Source organism: Cryptomeria japonica, chromosome 7, assembly GCF_030272615.1.
Source record: "Cryptomeria japonica chromosome 7, Sugi_1.0, whole genome shotgun sequence".
Taxonomy (NCBI): domain Eukaryota; kingdom Viridiplantae; phylum Streptophyta; class Pinopsida; order Cupressales; family Cupressaceae; genus Cryptomeria; species Cryptomeria japonica.
In genome coordinates, this window is record NC_081411.1 from 12,411,085 (window position 1) to 12,430,286 (window position 19,202).

Consider the following 19,202-nt stretch of genomic DNA (forward strand, 5'->3'; position numbering starts at 1 on the left):
TTTCATATATAAGGTGATAAGAAGATTCACAAGGTGGTCAGTTTTCTTTTTTTTAAAAAGAAGATAGGATATAAAGTAGAATGTTTGAAGAAAATGAACGTATTGGTTTCTACATATAGTGTGGATGTATTGGTTGGATAATATTTATCATTCGTATGGTGTACTAAGGGATCATATGGTGTATTATGACCCCTTAGGTGTCATTATGGGTCATATGGTGTTCTATGATCCCTTAGGACACCATATGACCCCTTAGGATACCATGTGGTGTCGTTATGGGTCATATGGTGTCCTAAAGGGTCATACGGTATTCTATGACCCCTTAGGATACCATATGATCCCTTACATGTCATATTTTTTCCTAAGAGGTCATGTTGTGTCCTATGACCCCTTAGGACACCATATGACCCCTTAACACACCATATGATCCATAACGACACCATATGGTGTCCTAAGGGGTCATAGGATGCCATATGACCCCTCAGGACACCATACAACCCATAACAACACCATATGGTGTCCTAAAGAATCCTTTGGTGTTTTATGACCCCTTAGGACACTATTTGGCATCATTATAGGTCCTATGGTGTGCTAAGGGATCATATAGTGTCCTATGACCCCTTAGATGTTGTTAGGGGTCGTATTGTGCTCTAAGGGTCATATGGTGTCCTATGACCCATTAGGACACCATATAGTATTGTTATGTGCCTTATATTGTCATATGACCCCTAGGACAACTTATGAGCACTTCGGAAACCATATGGTGTCATTAGGGATCATATGGTGTCCTAAGGGGTCATATGGTCTCCTACAACCCCTTAGGACACTATTTGACCCCCTAGGACTCCATATGGTGTCCTAAGGGGTCATATAGTTTTTTATGACACCTTACGACACCATTTGGTGTCATTATGGATTGTATGGTGTGCTAAGAGGTCATATGGTGTCTTATAACCCCTTAGGACTCCATATGACCTCTTACATGTCATTATGGGTCATACGACATGATCCCTTAGGACACCATATGATCCCTTAGGACTCCATATGGTTTCATTACGGGTCGTATGGTGTCATAAAGGGTCATATGGTATTTTATGACCTCCTAGGATACCATATGATCCCTTAGGTGTCATTAGAGGTCATATTGTTTCCTAAGAGGTCATATGGTGTCCTATGACCTCTTAGGACACCATATGACCCATTAAGACACCATACAACCCATAACAACATCATATAGTGTTCTAAGGGGTTATAGGATGCCATATGACCCCTCAGGATACCGTACGACCCATAACACCACCATATGGTGCCCAAAAGGGTCATATGTTGTTCTAGGACCCCTTCGAACACTATTTGGAATCATTATAGGTCCTATGGTACTCTAAGGGATCATATAGTGTCCTATGACCCCTTAGATGTTGTTAGGGGTCATATTGCGTTCTAAGGGTCATATGGCATCCAGTGACCCATTGGATATGATATGGTATAGTTATGTGTCTTATAGTGTCGTATGACCCCTAGGACACCTTATGACCACTTAGGATACCATATGGTGTCATTAGGGATCATATGGTGTCCTAAGGGCTCATATGGTCTCCTACAACCCCTTAGGACACTATTTGACCCCTTAGGAATCCATATGGTGTCGTTATCGGTTGTATGCTATCCTAAGAGGTCATATAGTGTTTTACTACCCCTTAGGATACCATTTAGTGTCATTATGGGTCGTATGGTGTGCTAAGGGGTCATATGGTGTCTTATGACCCCTTGGGATTCTATATGACCTCTTATGTGTCGTTATGGGTCATATGGTATCCTATGACCCCTTAGGACACATGCATGGATACCTAGGATACCATATGACCCCTGAGAATACCTTTTGACCCTAGAGAGGTAGAGAGGGGGAGGTGAGGGAGGCAATGGTAGAGAGATACACCTAAGAGAGGAGGAGAGTGAGATAGAGAGATAGAGACTGAGAGGGAGAGACAAGAGATAAATGAGAGAGAGAGAGGGGGGAATAGTGGGAGAGATAAAGATAGAGAGTGACACGGAGAAGGGGACTCAAAGAGAGAGAGAGAGAGAGAGAGAGAGAGAGAGAGAGAGAGAGAGAGAGAGAGAGAGAGAGAGAGAGAGAGAGAGAGAGAGAGAGACCTAAGTGGTGAACGGAGGAAAGATGAGAGAGAGAGAAAGAGAGGGTGAGAGATAGAGAGAGTCTGAGTGAGAGGGAGGAAGGGGTGGAAGGATATTACAAGAGACTAGAGAGAGAGGTGCGAAGAGAGGGTGAGAGTGAGCAAGAGAGGTAATGAGAAAGGGAGAGAGGGAGGGAGAGGGGAGAGGGAGAGAATGAGAGAGAGACACCTGAGAGAAGGAGAGAGTGAGATAGAGAGAATGAGGATGAGAGGGAGAGACTTCAAAGATAAAGAATGGGAGAGAGAGAGAGAGAGAGAGAGACTTAAGTGAAAAATAGAAAGGAAGATGGGGAGGTAGGGAGAGTGGGAAAGAGATACAGTTGATAGAGGAGGAGAGTGAGATAGGGAGAGAGGCTTAAGAGAGAAAGAATGGGGGGAGAGAGAGAGAGACTTGATATAAGAGGGGAGAGAGAGAGAGAGAGATAAAGGTTGATAGCCAAAGATGTGATAGAGAGAAAGAGAGAGACTTAAGAGAGAGAGAAATGGAGTGAGAGGGGGAGAGAGAAAGAGAGTTAGAGGAAAAGAAATACTTGACAAAGGATGAGAAAGGGAGGGGGAGGGAGAGGGAGAGAATGAGAGAGAGAGACTTAAGAGAGGGGGAGAGAGTGAGAGATAGAGATATTTGAGAGAGGGAGAGAAAGAGAGGGATATATGAAAGAAAGAGGGTGAGGGAGATGAGAAAGAGACAGAGAGATACCCGAGAGAGGGAAGAAAGTAGAGAGGGAGATTCCTAAGAGACAAAAAGGTAGGGGTTAAGGAAGAGAGAGGGGGAATGTAGGGAAGAGATGAGAGACATAATGCTGATATGAGCATGTTGATTATTGAAATTTGACTGTCTGAAATTTATAAGAATACTCAACAAACTAGAATCTGCATTATAACTCTTAGAGATCTGGAACCAGTGTCAAACATCCTGACAATATATACATAAAATATAACTTAAAGTATAAGAAAGATAAAAGACAAAGAGAAATGTCACTATTTCTCTTTTTCTTTTATCTTTCTTATACTTAAATGTTATATTTTATATATATATCCTACTGAGAGACCTAATGGAATGCTAAGTGAAATGCATTTTATTGACAGACAGAACCGCATACGCGGTTTTAGCTTTTAAACCGCGTATGCGGTTAGTATGCTTTAAACTACGTACGTGGTTAGTATTCTTTAAACCATGTATGCGGTTAGTATGTTTTAAACCACGCACGTGGTTTAGCTTTGGTTAGGCTCGGAAAAATGAGCCTAAACGCGTATGGGGTTATTTAAATTTGAAATACCCCGTACGCGTTTTGGTGTTTTTCATGTTTTTTTATTTGTGTATCCACTTTTCTCACCATTATCTTTGTGCACTTACCCTCCTCTATGCTGTCCTCTTTGACTACCACAAAAGAATTGCCATCTTCATCAGATCTCTCTGATTCTTCATTAGTGACTCCTTCTACAAGATAACATTCCTTCTTTCTCTTGTCCCTGTAACTTCTAAAATTTTCCTCCCTATCTCTATCATTGTCAGGGCATCTTGAAGCAATATGACCTATCTTATTACAGGAGAAGCACTTTAAGGGTAATTTAGCTTTATATTTACCTTTACCTCTAGGCAATCTTCTTGCCAGTAGAGCTTCAATTTCGTCTTTCTCTTGTTCCTCAAAGAGAAAATTGTCACTCTCATGGGAATGATCAGTTCTAGTAGTAGAGCTACAATTGATTTCTTTCCTTCTCCTTGTGGGTGCATGCATCGTGAATGCTTTGAAAGAAGCATCAATCTTTGGTATGTTGTTGTCATAATTGCTCATTTCAAAAGTGGTCAACTTATTGATCAATGAGTCAAGAGTTACACTGACTATTCTCAAGGATCCAAGTTCCTGGATAACAAAGACCCTTATGGCATATTGTGGTAGTAGAGTTCTCAGGATTTGGTTAACCACATCATCCTCCTCAAGTTTTCCTCATGCACTCTTAATGGAATTTATTACATCCTTTATCCTCTTACTATACAACTCTATGTTTTCACTTTCCTGCATTCTCATGTCATCATATTTTCCTCTTAGGTTGTCTACTTTGGCCTTTTGAACATGGGGATCTCCCCCATAGACTATCTTTAGCTTATTCCATATCTAAAAATCTATCTTCAAATCTTGTACCTTAGTAAATTTATTATCTGAAAGAGTCCTAACAATTAGATCCATAGCAGTAGTAGTATCTTGCCTTTCCTTTATCTGGTCTGAAGTAAGAGTCCCTAAAGGTTCATTGTATTCTATGATCAAATGGCTCCATTAGTGTTCACCTAGGGATCTTGGATAAAGTTTCATTCTTCCACACCATAAGATGTAGTTATCCTTAGAGAACTTAGGGCCCTCCTTATGCTTCATCTTGGATCTCTCCCTAAGCCAGTTAAGCTTCTTTTGATTCTAGGGACCTGATGCTTTGATACCAATTCTTAGTCCCAATCGGTGCTGAGAGGGGAGGGGTGAATCAACACTTAATCAAATTTTCACAATTTAACTTTTATCTTAAATCTTCATTCATCTAAGATCTAACAATATACTTAAACACTGACGTAAAATATGCAAGCATGAAAAGTTGACAATGACACCAAGGAATTATCTCATGGAAACCCAATAGGGAGAAAACTACAGTGTGAGTAGGAACTCACAAAATTTGCACTCTTTTGCAGTATGCCCGATTAAGAGCTATCCCTGTTAGGAGATTACAACGACACTTCTAGGTGCCACTCGGTTAAGGGATTTTGATCAAGGCTGATTAGTGCCTTTACCCTATTAAAGGTAGCCTAGTTAAAGGACTTAGAACATCAATAAAGATGTTACCTGGTTAAGGGATTTTATACAATGGGACCTTTTAAAGTCCACCCAGTTAAGGGATTTATGTTGTAGTTGTTAGAAAGAAATAGATGGATGATCTGCTTGATTAGATCTCAATATGCATGACACTCAATACACACTAGTTGTGTCTTCTCTTCATAGCACCAGTTTCCTTCTTACACCTTCAGCTATTTACTCAGTCGGTCACCTATCCCTCAGCATTGTACTCTGTCAGTCCACTGACCTTCGGTTCTACACTTTGTCGGTCCTTTGTCCTTCGGCTTTTTGCTCATCCGGTTCTCTATCCTTTGGCTCTGCACTCAGTCGGTTCTCTATCCATCGATAGTGCACTTATCCAATCTGCCTAACACACACAATCAATTGTGCTAACACCTCTTAGCACTTCCTCTCACTCTATTCTTCACCTTGGATCTCCTTCAACAAGATTTCCTTGTTTCTGTAGCATCCTAAAATTGTGACACTTGAAATTTTGACTGCATTTGGGTCTTCACGATGGCGACGCAACACTAAACCTGAATGGAGACCCCGAAACTTGCTCATGACACCAAAAACTGCATTTTTCCAGCACCCTGCCTGATCCCTCCTTGCACCCTGCTGTCCCGGGAGGTGGGACAAGAGCGCCCAGCGCCCTGGTCCTTCAGGACCAGGGTGCCCAGTGCCCTGGTCCTTCGGGACCAGGGCGCCCAGTGCCCTGGTCCCCCCAGGACCATGGCGCCCAGCGCCCTAGTCCCTGGCCCTATTTTTGGGCCCGGTCTCCTATGGGACTTCGGGTCTTTTTGTTTGCAATTTGGAAAATAACATTTCTTGGTCGGCCTAAGGTCGGGAAAATCAGTCTTTTAACCCTAATTGGCAAGTATATAAACTACATTTCCTCTCCCATTTAGGGAGGAAGGACAGATATGTGTACAAGACATGGAAACTGTATTCAAACATCCAAGCATTCAAGCATTCAAGCATTCCTTCAAGCAATTGATCATTCTAAGTCTCCATTCAAGGCTAGGTGTTGCATTCAAGACAAGGATTCAACCATTGAAGAGGAGATCACATACTAAAACATACAACATACAACAAACAACAACATCTATACCTTCGCATATAAGGATACAAACATCCTTACAACAAGGTACTAGTACTTGTTTTACATTATAGTCATTTACATTTACAGCATTTCTCATTTCTTGGTTAATTCCAAAACCGGGGTTTGACCTAAGGGCAAACCCCTAATCCCTAACCCCCCAATCGTCTTTTCTTTTCTGTGTGTAGGTTGCAGGTACACGGCTGAAATTGAAGATCTGGAATCCTTGTGCAGAGATGAACAGATCCCCCTTCGTTTCGCGGATTTTTCGGAGGATCGTGTGCACGCCGGGCGCCATCGTCCCGTCAACTTTTGCTCAAATTTGCAGGACAACGCCGTCTCAACATTTTACTGCTAATTCCAGGTCTGCAGCTTCATATCATATCCCTATCTCTATTTATAAGTGAATCTTTCTCACTTTCTATGTATTCCTAGCTTAATCTTTCTATCTACATTCTTTACAAAAGAGGGTATCCTTGCTATCACAACCCTTGAAACTCATATAGAATCCAATCTTGCATTGCGTGGGATTGGATCTTGTGGGTTTCAACCCCTCTTTTGAATGTAAAGTCTCCCCTAAGTGAAAACCATCAACCCTAGTGACTCTCCCTTCTCTCTCCTTGGAGTTGGGGAGGGGAGAACGACTAGGGTTCGATTTTTCCGCTTTACATTTTGGTGAACCCGACGTGAACATCCTTTCTGATTATTCATGGTTAGATCTGAAAATTTTGCTTTCCTAATTACATTTCCATGTTTGATCTTTTGCAAAATTTTAGAGGTTAATTGCATAAAAACTCTAAATTTTCTTTTTAAGTAATTAAACTTGTGAAATGTTTAATTGGTAATGCTTGTTTCAGATCTACCCTTCTATTGCAAATTTTTAATTCATATTTGTGCTTTAATTCTAAAAATTAAGTGGTTAAGTGTCAAAACCCTAATTTTTGAAACCCTCTTGATTCAACCTTTGTCCGACAATTTCACTGATCAGAACATCTCCAAATCAGCTGTAACTTTGGATTCCGCAATAAAATCATAATATCTTTCATCCCTGAAAATTTGGAAAAAAGTTGCGAGGACCGTGTGCACCCCGAGCGCCATCGTCCCCGACATTTTTTCCGAAATTTCGGGAGCAAGATCTTACTGTATTTTTCTGCTAAAATCCAGAATTTTGGCTGATTTTATCAACTTTAACACTTTCAAAATTACAGTCAAAGTTGGTCTAGCGATTGCTTGGATTGAGGCTTCTAATCATTCAAAAATTGTTGAAATTGAAATTTGTGTCAAAATTGTGTTTCTTACAGTCCTAAATCTGAAAAGTGTGTTATCATTCATTCGAAATTTCAGTGATTTATCCAAATTTTTGCAATTTGTGACTTTTGAAATTAAGTGCTTAATTACAACAACTTTGATTTCCGCTTTCAAAATTGAATTTTGCGTGAAATTGAGTCAACTTTCAAATTTCAAAACTTACATTGCTTTTGGTATTCCCTCTAAAATCATAAAATTCAAAATTTCAGTTTCCCTCTCTTTTTCAAAATTCAAATTTTGCATTTTTCGACAATCTTGGTAGGGTTCAATTTTGAGATTGCAACTTTAATTTGGCCTATCTACAGATCGTAAAATCACTCAATTTTTTCAGGTTAGCTGTAAAATCATCATAACTTTCATCCCTGCAAATTTCGAAAAAAGTTGCGAGGACCGTGTGCACCCCGAGCACCACGGTCCCGGACATTTTTTCCGAAATTTCGGGAGATTGTCCTGATTGTATTTAACAACTTAAATCTAGAAGATTGGCTAGTTTTACTGAAATTTGCTACCTCTAAAATTCAAAATCTTCTCTCTCTCTTTAGTGCATGAGTTTTACAACAATAAGCCCTACTTACACTATTCCCATTAGACGAAGCCTTAGAATTAAGTCCTTCCAAGGTTTAATTACTGAGGAGATGGAACCTAATTTGAATGGTCTTTTTAACGAGGACATGGGTAATTCCTCTAATCCTCTTAATGATGAAGAAGCTCTCCATGAGGTTTCTGTAGAACAACTTTCAAAATTGGATAATCAATTTGACGATTTTTGACAGTGGATGTCTCAAGAATACCCTGATAGTCAAGCTCTTCCTTTAATTGAGGGTCTAAAATGTATGCTTCAAAGTGATAAGAATGGAATTGATATTTTGCATGGTATCGCACACATTGTGGATTCGAATGTGATGCCTATGAAGAGTTGTGCTGAAACCTTAGGTTATACACAACCTCCTACTCAAGACAATCATTCTATTCCTTTGACAACTCCTATTGCTAGTATACCTACTTTTACATCAAACATAATGACTACTTCAACACAAGACATTCCTCCTATGATCACTAGTCATGGGGGCAATCCTTCTTCTTCAATCAACCCTCTTCCTTCATTCAATCCAACTTCTTCATTCATTCCTTCAGTGAGTGTTCCTCTTATATCTCCACAAATGAACACGACGCAAGGGGGCAATTCGTTTAATCATTCCATTCCTCCTTGTAGTGTTCCTCCTGTCCAATCATCTCCTATGACTAACTATCATAGTGTCCCACCACCTTACTCTCTACCTTCTTTCAATAACATAACACCTCCATCACAATCTAACACGTCTAATATGAACTCTTCGACTGAAGCGACCATTAACAATCTTGCACAAACTGTCTCTTCTTTACAGCAACAAATTGCCTCTATGAATCAATCTAGGTTTAGTGTGCCCACATTTGATGTTGCGAGTCCACTTTCTCTTGACATTGTTCGAGCTATCCCCCCTAAACATGTTGAAATTCCGCATTTGGAGCTTTATAATGGTAAGGGTGATCCTCTAACACATGTTAAGACCTTTCAAACAATATGTACTGATTTTTCTTATGACCAAAGGTTGCTTGCAAAACTGTTTACTAGAACATTAAGAGATAAAGCCCTACAATGGTATTGCTCGTTGCCTTCCTATTCTATCACTTCTTTTGAACAACTTGCAAATGCTTTCATTCAACAATTTCAAAACAATATAAGTCCTAAAGTTACTTTGATTGATTTAATGCATTGTAAACAAGGTGTTAAAGAAAAAGTGACTGATTTCATTGGTAGATATAAGCATTTGTATGCTCAAATTTCCTTTCCAGTGCCTGACAATGATATTCAAAGAATCTTTATTTCTAATTTACAAAAAGACATTAGAGAAAAACTCCTATTTTCAAAGTTTACTTCTTTCCAACAGTTGTGCGCAACTCTTCACAATTATCAACTGATTGTGAGTCAAATGGAACAATCACATCCTATGGCTCCGAGTGATAAGGGTGATAGTAGTCAACAATCATTTGGGAAGTTTAAACCGAAGAGAGAGTTCATTAAATTCAATGAAAACATCATCAACAACAATGTGAATGCAGCATCAGGTGTGTCTCCTATTTCTAAGTTTTGCAAGAGAGAAAGAAAGTTTACTCCTTTGAATGAATCATTGCATAGTATTATGAATAAGTTATTGGAACAAAATGTGCTTACTCTTCCTCCTATAAGGCAAATTGATCCTGCAAAGATTAATTCACCTTATTTTGATAACAAATCTTTTTGTCAATTTCATCGTCAACCTGGGCATGATACTGAAAAATGTTTTGCTTTAAAGGGTAAAATTCAAGATTTGATTGATAATAATACTATCTCTGTTTCTGGTGTGAATAATAAAGGCAACACATCTGTAGCTCCTCCTAACCAAAATCTTTAGATTTTTACTGATCCATTGCCTTCTCATACCTCTAATGCGATTGATACTACTGATTCCTCTGTCTCACCTGATGATCTTGTGTCTATGACTCCTAATGTGATTAACTTTGTGGAGCAGTAGAAAATCCCTAAAGAACCTTCCATCACATTTGATTCCAGTGAAACTATCAAGGCACCTGATGGTCCTTTATATATAGTTGCAAAAGTCAAGAATACACCTTGCCGTGGAGTGCTTATTGATCCTTCTTGTATGGTTAATATCATTACTGAAGAATTTCTTTTTACTTTGCAATTGAATCAAGTGATCTATGACAAAACAAATGTGGTTGTGAAATTATTTGATGCATTTTCTTCTCCTGCAATTGGTTCTATTACATTACCTATTGAGGTCCATAACAAATCCCTTGATGTGGACTTTGCTATTATTCCATCATCCGAACAATTTCGTGTGAAGCTAGGCTATCCTTGGCTATCTTCCATGAAAGCTATTGCTTCTCCTATTCACAAGTGCTTGAAATTTCCCCATAATGGTGAAGTTGTTACTATCAATCATAGTCTCTTTAAACCAGCTGAAAGAACTTCTAGCGTTCCTATTGATTACTTTTGGCCTAAACAATTCCAATCTCTTCCTCCGCGAAGTGATCATCTTTTCAAATCTTATCAAAAGTGGAAAACACATATGATCCTATCTCTAAGTGAACCTAGAACACCCAAACTTGACATTCCTATCATTCTTGAGAAGGAAGTTCTTCCTTTGAAAGATAAAACTAATGTCTTTCCTCAAGAAGATTCCCAACCCATCCCTATGGATGTGACTATGTCTATATCTAATAAACTTCCTAAAGGTAGACCTATACCTCCTCGTCATGATGGACTTGGTCTCCTTCCTAAACCAAATATTCCTCCATTATATAGAGCAGTTCCTCCTCCTTCCTCTTATAGAGAGAAGAGACCTTCCTCTTCTCCTATTGTTCAACCTAAGAGACCACAACCTAAACACCCAAGTGATAAGGATGAGAACATTCCTCCTCCTCAATCTTCGCAACTTCCTACTAAGACTAGACGAAATCGTTCTGCACGTGAACGCCGATGAAAGCGTCGTCTTAGAGCTCAGGCAGCTGCCTCTCAAACTTTGCAATCCCCCAAAACACCTTCAACAAGCATTATTCCATTTTCTCGTCAGCCGACGATTGAGCCGAAATCTCCTAAACATAAGATGCATGATGGTCTTGATCCTATGCGAGTTAAAGATCCTATTTTTATAAATCTTGATGATGATATAGATGAAAATGTTATTCATGATGCAAATGTTACTCCTGTTCATTCTGATAGTGAATATGAACTTGTGGATATTGATAACCATTTATCTAATGAATTTTCTAAAGCACTTATCCTAGCTCCTAGACAAGAACAATGTGGCTCGGAACATGAACATAGCCCTTGTTTGGATCTTGTGATAGCTCCATCTGCTGTGTTGGATGTTCCTCCTCTAGCGTGTTCCCTACCTTCCCGAAACATTGATCAGCAAGATCGAGGGGTAGATTGCGTGCTAGACTAGTTTCATTAGCATACCAGATTCTCTCCTCCTCTATTTCTTTTGTTACTTCTTCTATATGTTATTCTCATTCTTCCATTTGTTGTCCTTAGTGTTGTCTACTTGAGGACTGATGTCATGGAAATGGGGACAAGGCAACAACAAAGTTCAATGTTAATAAGTTAGTTTCAACCATAAAAACAAAACAAAGAACTAAAAACCATTCCAAACATATCAAGAGAGATTTCAAAAAGCATGAAAGAAGTTTAACAAAATAAAAGAAAGGAGAAGAGCCTCCCTAAGATGCTTCCATGATGCCTTTTGATGCTTCTCCCTTGTTTCTCTCCTCTCCAAGTCCCAAATGAGTGTAGCTCTTAGCTTTTAGCACTAGCCATGGATGCCATATGGAGATTCAAAATGGTTGAATATGATAAGCAAATACTATACAAGAGTAGATAGTGATGCTATGAAAAAGCTCTATGCTAATGCCAGTATAACAACAATACTCTAAAAATTCTTCCTTTTGCTTGAGGAGAAGGGTTCTATTTATAGAAGAAATGGGGAAATGAAGGGTTAAGATTGAATGGTTTAATCAAGGGCCAAGCTTGAAAGTTGGGGATCCATGTGCACAATTGGCACCAATAAAATGGTGACAAGTGTCAACATAGGATTGGGTTGAGAGAGGAGGTTGGAGGCATTAAAGGCCTGAAAAGACTTCATGGTTATCTAGAAGGTAAGGGTCAAGCCTAAATTAGGATTACCCACTGGATTAGGAGTTAATGCAAGGATAAACCTTTGTGCAAATGTTTAAGAGATAATCATGGTCAAAGCATTAATGGCCTGATGAGACCTTTGGGTTGGGTAGAGGTTGAGTCAAAACAAATGTTTTAACCATGTGGGAGGGTTGAATTAACCATTAATGGTTATTGGAGACTTTGGGGATTAAGTGGTTGAAGGTTGAAAGCCTTCAATGGTTATCAAAGACTTTGAGCCATTTAGTGGTTGAAGGTTGGAAGCTTTCAAAGGTTATCCAAGACTTTGAGGGTTAATTTGTTGAACACACAAAGCATTAATTGCTTTTCAAAGACTTTGGAGTCTTTGAGAAGTGACTCCAATTTGCTTAGGAATGTGACAATATTTAAGGGATGGATTTAGGCTAATTAGGAAGGGTTTAGAAGAATCTAGAAGGGGTTTAGGCATACAAGTGGATTTTGTAGGAAAATGCAAGTGGGAGAAATTTTGGTATTTTCAATTAAAATAAAATCATTTATTTCAATTAAATGGTGTAATTTGCATTTGGATAAATATTCAAATAAATATTAATTTATTTAAATGAGAAAAATGAAGATAAAGCATTAAAATGCTTGAAGACTTTGAGGGAAACCATTAAAGGCTTGAAGACTTTAAGGAAAACCATTAAAGTCTTAAGAAGATTATAGAAGGAAGCCATCAAGTTTGAAGACTTTAAAGCCATCAAGTTTGAATACTTTAAGGGAAACCATTAAAGGTTTCAAGTGGGTGAGGATAAATAGAATTTTAAATAAATAATTTATTTAAAATAGTTGTGCAACTTGCTTTTGTAGGAAAATACAAGTGGGTGGAGGATAAAGGTGATTTAAATAAATTATTTATTTAAAATAATTGTGCAACTTGTATTTGTAGGAAAATGCAAGTGGGTGGAGGATAAAGGTGATTTTAAATAAATGATTTATTTAAAATAATTGTGCAACTTGTATTTGTAGGAAAATGCAAGTGGGTGGAGGATAAAGGTGATTTTAAATAAATGATTTATTTATTTAAATGTGAGAGGTGGGATTTTGGGGGTTTTAAATAAATATTAATTTATTTAAATGTGAGAGAAGATTTAATTAAATAAATATGATTTATTTATTTAATTAATGGTCTGAATTTGGTTAAGTGAATTAAATCAAATAAATTGAATAATTTATTTAATTAATAGGAGAATAGGGTTAAGATGAATTAATTAAATATTAATTTAATTAATTATTAATTGATGGTTAAATAATCAAATAAATACTAAGTATTCATTTAATTAAGTGGACAGATTTATGTGACTACATTTGCCCCTCTTTGAGACGGTGCGGTTTATCGCGTCGTTTCAAAGAAAGAAAAATAGGTGTGAAGAAATGCCCCATAAAATGTAAATTTAATGGGTGGTATGCCCCCTCGAGGGATGGGCCGAATTTTTTTTGAAAAATCGGGCAATCTCTCGAAAAAGAATGAAAAGCGGAGGGGAGGTAGAATAGAAGAAATTAGAACTAATGATGAAAGAATGGGAGAAAATGGAGTGAATATGAAGAAACAACAAGCTAGCAAGTACCCTGAGGTCATGCAAGAGAAACATAGCAGATGTAGTGTGGGGTTTTGATTGATGCTATACAATTGATCAAAAGTGGTTGGACAATCTGGTGCAATCGGTTGAATTGCCCCGGTCAAGTCAAAGCGTGACAGTTGATGTCAGTTGGTCGCTTGGACATGATAAAGTCTGAGTAAGTGAATCAAAGTGACCTGATGGTGACTTAGACAATTGATGTAATTGTCCGATGAAGTCAAGGTATATGAAGCAAAATACTCGTTGAGACGTAGACAATTGATGTAATTGTCCGTTGGATTGTGTTTGATTGGTTGATCAATTGATAGTGTGTGCGTGTGATGGATGGTTGTGGGGAATCATGGCAACCCCGTTGAGACTAGGTCATTATGATAAATGCCTGATGTAGTCTAGGATTACCATAATCGATTACATGTTGAGACCTGAAGATACTTGATCAGAGTATCTGTTGATAGTCTAGGTGTGTGTGATTCGATGTATCTGTGTAGATAGAGTAACTTGATTGACTTGTTGGATGACTTAGGATAGGAAACACAATCCCTCCTATTTAGAGATGGATGGTGATGAACGTGGCTTGATTAGGTTGATTGGGACATGATGTAGGGTATGTGATGGTGATTATCGAGATGGGGAGGGTTGGGGGGGGGGTTCAATGTTAGAAGAAATGGAGGACCTATGACTCATTCCTGTGGAAGAAGAGGAAAATAGAGTATGCATTATTATGACTATGTATGCATGATATGCAACTATTTATGAATGTATGGATGGATGGAATGCACCGAAATGCAATATATACAGATGAGATGAGATGATGATCCATAGTGCTTTATTTTTCATCATTGAGCTTTAAAATGTTGTAAGAGAATACAAGCATCTTGACATAATGATTCAAGATGACCTGAGTATTCCTTACATGGATTTTATATAGCAAGTTAATACAAGCAACTTGATATAATGGATCAAGTTGACCTGAGTATTGCTTGCAGAACAGATAAGGATTATCTCCTTTCATGCATGACTTGGAACGTCCTCCTTGATCTTAGGCTGATCATATCCTGAGACAAGTGCATACCGTAATAAGAGATAAAACCTTTATCCAGTTTGGATGAGGTAGGAGGAACCAAAGAAAAAGCTTTGTACCTGCAACCAAATAGTATATATGCATAAAGAATAAAGAATATGGATCCTTGGTAATGGTTCATGCTCATATGGTCGAGGTATACGCTGTAGTCAGCAAGCCGTAATGATCTATGACTACATTTTGCATAAGATCATGTAGCTTGGTGAACTTCCCACGTAGACACCATTAGTACATGCCCCAGTACTTCATTGGAAGTAATGCGCAAATGATACAAAATAATGCTGAAAGATCCTGATACAGATAAACGAATGATTGTACTCATAAATCAACCAAGTATTTGATAGCTTAACATAATTTTCTTGTCAAAGAAAATGTAACTTTTGTCTTTGTTTTGGTAAGGAAGGATGCATCCTTGTTGAAGACAGTTTGATTGTTGATGTTGATTGTGTGGTTGATTGGTAAATGGTCATTGTGTGAGTAGTTTGTCAATGTTTATTTTGGTATCTGCATGGATGGGTATGTACAAGGTGTTGCCATGTTTTTGTGTGATTTTTCAATGGTTTTGTCGATGTTTTTGGATTTTGTGTAATAGTTTTTGAATGTTTGTGGATTTTGTGAGTCATTTTTGAATGTTTTTGATATTTTTGATGATTGCCTGAATGAAGAGCGTAATGACACATAAGACAATGTAGAATCCACTTCCATCAATAGGTTAAGGGTATTGCCCCCAGTTTTTAGACCTGACTATGAAAAGGTGGGATGCTAGACGCATGGAGTACTTTCTTAATGACAGATGAATAACAAGCCATGGCTTTGGATGGATGGATGTATGTATGAAGTAAATGTGATCGCAACAAGTCTGAAAAGATAATGGAGCCATAGCCCTTACGAGTGGCGCCTGTTTGCCAGGTTTTCACCATCGCACTTACCCAAGGTGCCACCGGAGTGGTTGTTCACCGTTTGGATGCATGATTTTTCTTTACTTTTTTTGAATGTTTTTGTATTTTCTTTAGGACATTTTCTGAATGTTTTTGATATTTTATGATATGTAGGGGAGCTTGATGCTTTGTATACCTTAGGTATAAAACCGTTTGAGGTGCATGCTATTGATTGGATCTGCGAGCGGTTCTTCGTCTGATGTAGCCAACTGATATGCCCCGGACCCGAATACAGCAGTGACAACATATGGGCCCAACCAGTTTGATTCAAACTTGCCTTGATGTTCTCTGTTTGGTTGGTTGCGAGGATTTTCTCGAAGAACAAGATCACCTACCTCAAATGTACGAGATCTAACTCGGTGATTGTAGCTTCTACTCATGCGCTGCTGATAGGCTTTGAGGTGATTGTATGCAGCTTGTCGCTTCTCATCTAGTAACTCTAAGTCCTGAAGATGAGATACTCTGTATGCTTCATCATCGATGAGATTGTGCAATGAAACTCGTAAGGATGGTATCTCGACCTCAATAGGTAAGATAGCTTCAGCACCATAGACCAATGAATAAGGAGTTGTACCTATAGGGGTCCGAATGCTAGTTCGATATGCCCATAGCGCTGGATTCAATTGAACATGCCAATCACGGCCGGCATCATTGACTCTCTTCTTTAGGATCCTCAATATGTTTTTATTGGATGCTTCGGCCTGACCATTGCCTTGTGGGTAATAGGGAGTGGAAAAGCGGTGTTGGATATGAAATTTCTCACAAAGTTCACGGACATCCTGATTTTTGAAAGGAATACCGTTATCTGTGATAATGGACATGGGCACACCATACCGGCAGATGATGTAATTGAGGATGAATGAGGCGATCTTCTTGCCGGTGACTTGGGTAAGTGGAACAGCTTCGATCCACTTGGTGAAATATTTGGTGGCGGTAATAATGAATTTATGGCCATTGGATGAAGATGGATGGATTTTACCCACAAGATCAAGACCCCATTGACAAAAGGGCCATGGTGTTGTGATTGGTTGCAGTTCTTGAGCTGGTGCATGTATTAGGTCGCCATGAACTTGACATTTTTTGCACTTCCTGACAAAGTAGTAGGAATCCTTTTCCATAGATGGCCAATAGTATCCAGCTCGCATGATCTTCTTGGCTAGTGATGGACCACTTGAGTGAGTCCCGCAAATTCCTTCATGTACCTCTTCCAAAGACTTTGTTATCTCACCTTGTTCTAGACATCGAAGGAGAGTACCATCAAGACCATGTCGGTATAGGGTTTCGGCAATAATGGTATATCGAGCAGTTTGGCGAATGAAGGTTTTACGTTGGTTATTTGATTGGTTGGGAGGAAGGGTGTGATCGCGGAGATAGGTGTAGAACTCACCGTACCATGGGGATTTAGAACCAACAAGGCAACATATCATTTCAGATTCAGGGATATCATAAGCGGGGATCCAAAGTTGTTCTACCAAGAACTCGTAGCGTGTTGAATTCTGTGGAAGATCTAGTAGAGATGCGATGGTAGCCATAGCGTCAGTAGCTCGATTCTGATCTCTTGGTATCTGCTCAAAAGTGATAGTAGTAAATGATGTCTTTAGAGTGTCCACCATTTGCTTGTATGGCATGAGTTTATCATCTTTGGTCTGATACTCATCTGTTGCTTGTCGAATGACTAGTTGGGAATTGCCATATACTTGCAATTCTTTTAATTTCCATTGTATGGATAATCTGAGTCCTGTGATCAAGGCCTCATACTCTACTATGTTGTTTGTGCATGGAAATGTGAGCCTGTAAGACTTCGGGATGCTATCACCTTGAGGTGTGATAAACAGAATGCCTGCCCCCGAGCCGTGCCTAGTGTATGAACCATCAAAGTATAATTTCCATGACTGTGCTTCTGTAATCATGAATATCTCTTCATCTGGAAAATTGGAAATGAGAGGATGATCACCTATGAGAGGTGCATCGACCAACTGATCTGCAATAACCTGACCTTTGATAGCTTTACGGTCCACATACTCAATATCAAATTCACTTAGAATCATCACCCATTTGGCTAAGCGACCTGTCAATGCTGCTTTGCTGAGTAAATACTTGAGTGGATCAATCTTTGCAATGAGTTGTACCTTGTGTGTTAATAGATAGTGGCGCAATTTAGTGGCTGCCAGGATTACTGCTAGGCAAGCTCGCTCAATAGGTGTGTAATTGAGTTCATAGCCAACCAGTGTACGAGAGATGTAGTATACAGCACACTCTTTGCCTTCTGCATTATGTTGTGCCAGTAATACACCTAATGTTGTACTTGTCGCTGAGATATAAAGTAACAACGGTCTACTTGGATCTGGTGGCATCAGCAATGGTGGATTCATGAGATAGTCTTTAAGCGCCTGAAATGCTTGCTGGCATCTGTCATCCCACTGAAAGCGGATGTTCTTGTGTAGCAGGTGTGTGAATGGGTGACACTTATCAGCCAATTGTGCAATGAATCTGCGGATAGATTGAAGTCGTCCTTGTAGTGTTCTTAGCTGACTGATATTCTTTGGAGGTGGCATGTCCATGATTGCTTTAACCTTTGCTGGATCGACCTCAATGCCTTTGCTTGAGACAATGTATCCTAGAAGCTTCCCAGAGGTCACTCCGAAGACACATTTCTTTGGGTTGAGTCGAACATGGTATTGTTCCAGTCTATCAAAGATTTTATCTAAGATGTGAAGATGTCCTTCTCTAGTAAGTGATTTTGCTAGTAAATCATCCACATAATCTTCCATTATAGTATGCATCATGTCATGGAAGATGGTGGTCATTGCTCTTTGATAGGTCGCTCCTGCATTCTTTAGACCAAAAGGCATTACATTCCAGCAGTATGTGCCCCATGGACATGTGAAGGTTGTCTTATGTTGGTCCTCTGGTGCGATCTTTATTTGATTGTATCCTGAAAAGCCATCCATGAGTGAAAGCATGGCATGTCCTGCTGTCAAATCCACTATGATGTCGATATTTGGTAGAGGGAAGTCATCCTTAGGACATGCCTTATTTAGATCTCTGAAGTTTGTGCAAATACGGATGCCCCCTTTTGGTTTGCCAACTGGCACAATGTTGGAGATCCATTCTGCATAATCAATTGGTCTAATGAAACCAACATCCAGGAGTTTCTTGAGTTCGGTTTTGACTAGCACGGCAATCTGAGGATGCATCTTACGAAGCTTTTGCTTGATGGGTTTGGCTTCTTTTGCTACTGTGAGATGATGCATGACTAAATCTAGATCAAGCCCAGGCATGTCTGCATATGACCATGCAAAGTTGATCTGGCGCTGCTGGAAGAACTTGATAAATTGAGGCTGTTCCTCTGGAGTGAGAAGAGATGCCAGATGTATGATATGAGGGTTTTCAGGAGTCCCCACATTGTATTCTTTGGTCTCCTCAATGAGAATCGTCGATCGTTCCTGTTGT